Source organism: Apium graveolens, chromosome 5 (assembly GCF_009905375.1).
Source record: "Apium graveolens cultivar Ventura chromosome 5, ASM990537v1, whole genome shotgun sequence".
Lineage (NCBI taxonomy): Eukaryota > Viridiplantae > Streptophyta > Magnoliopsida > Apiales > Apiaceae > Apium > Apium graveolens.
Genome location: NC_133651.1, coordinates 64,638,748 through 64,647,166, shown reverse-complemented (window position 1 = coordinate 64,647,166; position 8,419 = coordinate 64,638,748). Strand labels below are relative to the sequence as shown.

The 8,419-nt window shown below is 32.1% G+C and overlaps 1 long non-coding RNA gene across 1 annotated transcript; it reads right to left on the bottom strand.

The window, feature by feature from the left end:
* Positions 1–643: 643 nt before the first annotated feature.
* LOC141659301 (uncharacterized) lies at positions 644–1,169 on the bottom strand. The gene is made up of 3 exons (XR_012549706.1): positions 1,075–1,169; positions 913–949; positions 644–749 (listed from the first exon to the last, which is right to left on the bottom strand). It is a non-coding gene; the product is annotated as an uncharacterized LOC141659301 (long non-coding RNA).
* Positions 1,170–8,419: the final 7,250 nt, after the last annotated feature.

Sequence of the window (8,419 nt, the reverse complement as noted above, 5' to 3'; positions counted from 1 at the left end):
TGACACGAGCAAAAGTTGGTTGGTTCTTTGGATAACCTGAAATGCTAATACTTCCTTCGATATACCCTCCGGTTTTTCTTCCCACTAATACATCCATCAACATGGTCTTTCCAGCACAACTCACTCCCACTAATGTTGTCAAAACACCAGGCCTGAATGCACCACTCACATCTCGTAGCAATTGGAGACGGTGCTCTGTGATTCCTTGACTCTTCATTTCCTGAACAAACGAATGGTTTTACTGTGAGAATCGTTGACCACCATATGTTCTGCTCTCATAGAAAAACAGCATATTATAATATCAATTTAAAGGACAGGTGACTTAAAAGAGGCATATCAACATAGTAATTCAAATTTTCAAATGCAAGTGAGAGGGGCTTGAAAGGAACCACCATTCCTCTTCTGTTATCTTTATCAGAAGTGAAGTTTGTGTGACTTGGAGTGTTCCGTACACTCATATCTACACATGTGGTAGTTCGCCAGCTAGTATTGACATCTCACTATAATAATAAGAGACTTGGTTACATGTAATATCATACCTTTATTCAAAGGAGCTGTAGACGTTGTGCTCCTGTCAGTAGACTTGTTCTTTTTCTTAGTGTTGGCATCCTTATCAACAACAGACTTGGAACTTTCAAAGGGTGCATTCTTATGGTACAAACATCCAGCCACCACCCACACATCAAAGGAAAAACACCAAGTTACAACAGTCCAAATGACATAGCTCCCAATGATAAAAGCATAGAGATCTAATACAAAAAATATAGAGTTAAATGTGTTATTAACACCTAAACTTAATAGCAGAACATAATAGAATAAACAAAATTGAACATACAAATATAAATATACACCGACAGATCTATATAAATACACAATGGATGTAAATAAAGTTAAAAGAGAGAGATATGTTACCGATTGAAGGTTGGTTTCAAGCTCCAAAGCTTCAGGCCTATAAACAAAAGCTTCATTAAAATCAAAACGTAAAATTTTGAAATAAATTTAAAATTGACATACATAATCAAACCAAATATTTGCTTTCTCGGCTCGATTTTAAGCTACTAAATTAAATAATACCAACAATTTCTAGCCCGATTTGTGACGGAAAACTCCTTCCCTTTCTTCAAACCATCGTCAATCGCTTTCACCATGGCCGAAATCTAACCTTTACCAATCAAATTTACATAAATCGAAGCTTCCATCAAGATATAGATAGGGAGACGGAAGAGAGTGGAGAAAGAGAGAGACAAATCTCGATTCAGTGATTTTGTATTAGGTTTAAATTAGGTTTACAAGAAAGTAGCGGTAAGAAAGGAGACAGAGAGAGATAGAAAGAGAGAGAGGGAGAGAGAGAGAGAGAGAGAGAGAGCTGAAGGAGATGAAGTTCGATATTTGAGAGAGAGAATCGGGGTTTTTGAGATAGAGCGGTGGTCTGAGAGAGAGACAGCAAAGAGAGAGAGCCGCGAGTTTGAGAGAGGGAGAGTCAAGGTTTGGGGGAGAGAGGGAGAGAGATAAAGATGAAGATAGAGACAGAGATAGAGATGTATGGGTGTGTGAGTAAAGGGAGAAGGGGGAAATAATTTTTTAACTTTTTTGTTACGGGGGAAAATTTGGGTAATCAGCGGGGGAACTGAAATATTTATTTAGTCATTTTTTAGAAATGGTTATAGATAACGGTTAGCATAAATAACCGATGTTGAAGTGAAAAACATTAATTTGTTTTTATTTTAAAATTGAACATAGACAACGGCTACTATGTAAAACCGATGTTAAACAGGCTTTTAACATTGCTTTTTTCTAAACCGATGTTAAACAGGCTTTTAACATCGGGTGCATTACATGCCGATGTCTAAGCACCGATGTCGTATCTACTATTTCTAGTACTGTAACAATAATTATTGTAACACATTTCTGTGAACAACTTTGTATAGATCCTGTAGTAGCATATGAGTCATGTTGACTATTATTAGATATGCAAATTAGGTTGATTAATTGTAAATATAAGATGTATTGTAATTTTGCATAAGTGAAATGAAATCAAGTGCCAAATAGCTACCCGACGGATGATCAACAAAGCTACCAGACGGATGATCAACAAGGCAACCCGATGGATGACATGCATGTACCAGACGGATGATCAATTCAAACATCTGTTGACAGTGACAACACAGTCACATGCGTTGGGTGTTTACAAAAGGAATCTGGGAGCCTGTTTAACAGGAAATGAAGAACAAAGAAGCATTACCATTTCCATGCAAGTTAAGAAGATTTTCAAAGATGCTGGAATAGAGTAGTGAAGCAGCATGGAGTTTGAATTGATAGTTTTGTTTTATTATCATGTCTTATTACCATGTAAACTTGGTGATATATAAACCAAGTGTAGCTAGTGAAACAAATAACTAAGCAAACACTTTTAGAAGAGAAATAGAAAAAGCTGTAACTGTTAAGAATTTCTCTGTAGTTTGTTTGTTCACTTGTAAAGCAGCTGTGAGACAATTTATTCTTCACAGAGTTCTTAAATCGATATATATATATATATATATATCTGGTGGATAATTTCAAATCCACTAAAAAGTTTTAAAAGCTTTTATTTTTATTACTTTGTGTTTTTGATTCACTTAACTTGTTATTCCGCACCTTGCAAATCAAAACACTTATATATATAGTTTGAGTTAGAACATTTTCCAGTTCAAGAAAAAGTTTACTCGAATTACATTCAACCCCCCCCTTCTATAATTCTTGCTGCATTGTTAGGGACTAACAATATATACTCTCAAGGGCATAATGGTCATTTTGTAATTAAATTTCTGAATTTTTAATCTACAATAAATTAAAAATAGCTTTTATAAAAGCAGAAAATATCACAAATTCTATTTTAAAATAAAGAGCGTGAAATTAGCTCTTCCCCATATTTTAAAATAATTTTTTGAGCGAATAGATTATTTATTATGGATTTTACAAATAAATCCCAAATAATAAAAATAGACTTCAAAAAATCATTTTAAAATATCAAAACATCAAATTAAATCCAACTATCATTTTTAAAAATTCCCTTGGTCTATTTTAGAGGTAATAAAATAAATCTCTCAACTTGATCACATTTCTATAATTTTTATAAAAATATTTAAGACTCAATATACTCACATAAATTCATTTAAAATCCCGCAAATCACATATTCGCACACACAACCCATCAAATATCATACAGTTATACAGGACATCAAATATATTACATATTTGTACACTTAAGCACCTTAACCCCTTTCATTTAATTCCCTTTTTAAAATACGGTTTTCGTTCAACCTGACGGCCCGACAATCCACATATTTTATATCCTTCATTGACTCGTCAAACTGGAACGAGTTATCTCACGTTCCCTTTTTACTATTTTACAAAAATGACACATAGACCACAAAATCATTTATCCTTATATTTTATTCACATAAATCCATGTAACATCACAAGAACTATACTTTATTCATATAAATACATCACGAAAATCCCAGTCACTATAATTTTTCCACTCAATTTCCGATGGCAAACATTTATATTCAGAGTTTAATTCTTTTAGACGTTTAATGGCAGAACGAAGTTCTAGAGAAGCAACAATCATTTCATAAGTTGAGTTCCAACGAGTGTCAACATCTAAGGGGATACACCGCGTAGTGTTGAGTTTGGTTTGAGACAAGGCAATGCTGAATTTCTCATCTCTTTGTAAATAAGATCCAATATATCTTGCTATTTTTTAAATTTTATCAATTAATTGATCTAGCATTTCTAACCCACTCTTCATAATTAAATTAATAATGTGGGGCACACAACGATATGAAACATGTCACCATTTTGAACAAGTGCCTTTTTCCAATTTAACCATGCCTTAATCCCTGAAAGCATCCCCAAATTATTAGAAGAATTATCGACAACAACCGAGGATAACTTGTTATCAATATTCCAATCTAATATTCTCTCTTTCAACCATTCACTTAGATTAACACCATGATGAGGGTATGGAACTACACGGAAAACAATAATTCTTTTGTGCAAAACCCAAGAATCATCAATATAGTGACAAGTGACACAAAAGTAGGATCGTTGTTAATACTTAGGTTTCCACCCATCAGTGGTAAGTCAAATTTTCAATTTCTTTATATATACGCTCTTTCTCATCCGTATACACACCAATCAAATCAGATTTTACTATATTTCTAGACCGGTGCTTATAAGAAGGCATTACGTAAGAAATCCAAAGACGAAAGTACTCATATTCAGCCATTAAAAATGGCAAATCATATTTAGCAACCATTTTAGCATACAAATCTCTTTCTGTAGCTTGATCAAACTTATGAACTCCTAATTTGGGTTGAGAATCCTCACTACTAACTTGTTTTCCTAAAAAAATTTGAGAGGCTGGAACTTTTACTATTCTCAACCGATATTTTTTACGTGATTTTTCAAATGAGTTGATCCATCTTTACTTGCCCCACTTAAAGGAGCATGACAATACTTACAAATAACATCAATTTTTAGCGTAACTTTTTTAGTTTCACTTGTAATACAATGAAAGTGCTCTCAAACAGCCGATGTCAATAATCTTGGTTTATTTACCGCTGATTTTTCCTTTGTTTGGCTAGCATTAACTTCTTACGAAATTATAGTGCAATCATGGTCATTCTTAGAAACATTTGCATCACATTTTGTCGATACCATGCCAACTGAATTAGATGATGTTGAACCAGAAGCATTTCCTGTAACTGTAGTTCATAAATCAAACATTCAAACTCATAGAACAACAACAATATAAAAATAAGAAACAAATCATCAATTGTTCCATTATAAAAACAACAATATAAAAATGAGAAACAACAATATAAAAATGAAGAAACTAGTAGAACAACAATATTAAATAAGTAGAATATGAAAGGCATATGTAATAGCCTATTTGTTTATTCGAGGATTTGACTCAACTTAAATAAGAATGTAACAAGTAAATAGTGGATCTATCATTAAAGAGATCTCACAAAGTAACATCTGTCAAAGGATTCAGAAATAATGTTCATCTACAGACTTGAGGAATTACTTCACTGGAAGAAGTTCAAAAAATTAATCAAGCCTCAGTGATATAAATCAAGATTGTGGATTTAATCAAGTGACAAAGATCTTGTCAGGGTATCAAACAATCACAGGGATTTAATCTGAAAAAAATTAAGTTATCAAAGTCAAGACATGAAGAAACGTCACGAAAGTTAGTCACTCATGAACCAGACAGTACATCGAGTGTCAACATTGAAGTGGTGAAAATGATTCATAATTTTCAGTGATTTTCAGAAGATTTTCAGAAGAATGGTTGCTGTTCAAGAGTAGTATTAATTCTCTATTAATTAATTAAGTCATATAATTTAATTAAGAAGATAAATTATATCTGCAAAGATTAATTTATTTATTAATTGATTAATTAATTCTGAATTAATATTATGGATTCTCAGAATTGATTTTGAATTTATATTAATTATTAATTCAGCATGACAATCTATTGAACTGGTATGACAATCAACTGTCATTCCGAAAGTCATGCTAGTTCAATCATTTGTCATGCCGATTGTCTTGCTAGTTCAACAGATTATCATGCCGATTGTCTTGCTAGTTCAACAGATTGTCATGCCGATTGTCTTGCTAGTTCAACAGATTGTCATGCCGATTGTCTTGCTAGTTCAACAGATTGTCTCACCGATTGTCTTGCCAGTTCAATTGAATTGTGTTGATTGAATTATTAAAGACAGGTGCAGCAGATCATTTATAACAACTCAACAACTCAAGAACAATCAAGAACACAGCCGTCGAAGCTTTTACTCACAACATTTCATCTCTCAACTGCTTCAAGATCATTAATTTCTAGCAGTTAAAGTTAAATCTAAACCACTAGAAATCATTCTCTTGTTTTGTGTAACTATCTAGCGGATCAAAATCCCTAGAAATTAATATCAAATTCTTCTAGCATTTGATCTTTTTATTGTAAAAATTGAAAAAGTTCATGTCGAATTTATTCTAGATTTTTGATAATTTATTTGAGATTAATCCCTTGTAAACGATACCGTTGTTGTAACACCTTTCATGTTTAATAATAGTTTTATTTAACTTGAATTTTGTTTCACTTTTTTATTCCGCATTAAATTCTATTAAACGGTAAAGTTTGTATTCAACCCCCCCTTCTACAAACATATTGGGACCTAACAGAATAAGAAATACCTTGTTCCGTTATTTGAACATACTAAGGTTGATGAATTGGGGAAACTCAACTACAGTTAGATCTGCACCCAATCGAATATGAAACAAAGCATCAATTGTTAGATTAAGAAACAAGAATAAAATCAGATTTTATGAATCATATATGAATATACCTTATATGAACTAATTGAATCGATGATAAGATCTAGATTTAGGAACGAAGAAGAAAGTGGTTGCGGGCCTGCGGCGGGTTAGAATTGATTGAAACTTGGAAGTTGGAAAGACCTAGCCACGAAGATTAGGATTTTTATATAATTGTATATACAAAAGGTTGAATTTTTTTAAAGTAAATGCTATAATATAAAAATATAAATATATAATAAACTTATATGATTACTGTATTATTAAATTGTAAGAAGTTTATATATATATACACACAAAATTTTGGATACAGATATTTTCGAATATGGATATGCCTATATCTGTTGTAATATCCGGAATATATCATGTAATTATTTTTGCTAATAAATAATTATTATATGTGTTCAGTATTTATTCTGTGAATTATTTGTTAAGTGTTAAATGTGTTTAGATGTTTGATAATAATATTAATTGAGTATTTTAATTTTTATATGTCCAAAATAAAATATAGATAATTGTCATATCTTCCTAATTATTTTTATGATGATTTATGATTTTATAGGAATTATATGGATTTTATAAAATCTTTTTCCGAGTATTTAAAAACTATTTTATACAAACGGGAACCAACCGACGTCATCCGTTTTTACGTTTTTATAACCCGAAACTCTTCCAAGAACTCCTTCATAACCTAATTGTAATATTTCGAGCATTTTCCATGTTTCGACTTTTTCGATCCGGCATACGGTTTGTCCTGCGCGGGTCCCGGCGCAACATTTTCGATACATTATTCATTTCGGTAAATCAATAAAACTCGTATTTTTGATAAACGCGATCTTTTTATTAAACTATCACAATTATCACCTCGTAATATGTGTAACCAGGCGCTGAGACCAAGACCGCAGTACAAATTGTACTGATTTGGATAATTATCCAGAAAACCGGTACCGTTTGGATCAGTTTTTATAAAAAAAAACGTACCATTTTATATCCGGAATGATCTAACGGGATACTAATTTCCCGTAATTATAAATAGCCTTTACCGTATTTTATTCCGTATCAAAAATCATTTGCAGTCAGTAATTATAAAATTTTCCAGAGAAAATACTTATATTTATAAACTTTTCTGAGAATCAAACCAACAATCGGAGGTGTTACCGGAGTCCGTTTGAAAAGCTCGAGTACTCAAAATGAAGGTCTTGAGGTGTACTATCAGAATCTGTGTTCCATATTACTGCAGAAATCAAGGTTTATTTTCTGAAAATTTATTTATTTTCGAATTATTTTCACTAAAAATATGAATTTTTGTTCGGATGATTGTTTGAATGATTTGATGATTGCATGTTGTAGAGCTTGTTTTCCTGATGATTTTCATATGTCATATGTCTGATTTGGAGTTCAATAACATGCTCAAAATTGAGTTTGATTTTCGAATTTCAAAATTAGGGTTTATAACCCGTATGAATGTTTTCAATTGAAATTTGGGGCTTTTTGATTTAGGGGTTATTAGCTGTTGATTTATAGTGGGTTGTGTTCCTTATGAAATTTGCAATCGATTGGTATATAGCTCGTTAATAGAGGATGTCTGAATCGAAGGGAGTTGTATTTTGAAGTTTTCGTAGGTTCGCCGGAAACCGGCGATGTTCTTGGCCATTTTTCGGCCAGGACAGGGATGATTGATGTGATTTGATTGCATGGTTGTGTTCCTTGTGAAGTGTAGATGTGATCTGGAGGTGATGGTGGTGTGAGGATGCCGGAGAAGAGTTCTCCTGCGAACCCCGACTGTTTTCCGGCGAGGGCTGACAAAATTACAGTTTAGTACCTTATCTTTTGGGGACGATGAAGTTTGGTCCCTGAAGTTTCCAGAATTTGCGAGAATAGGATTCCTGTTTTAAAAATATTCAAAAGTCATATTTTCTATTTATTTTAATTATGAAAATTCGTTTTAAATTTCTGAAAATTCTAAAAATTATTATTTTAATTCCAAAATTATTTTTAATTCAAAAATAAATCTGAATTAATTAGTTAATTAATTTCAGTAAATTTTTAATTGATTAAT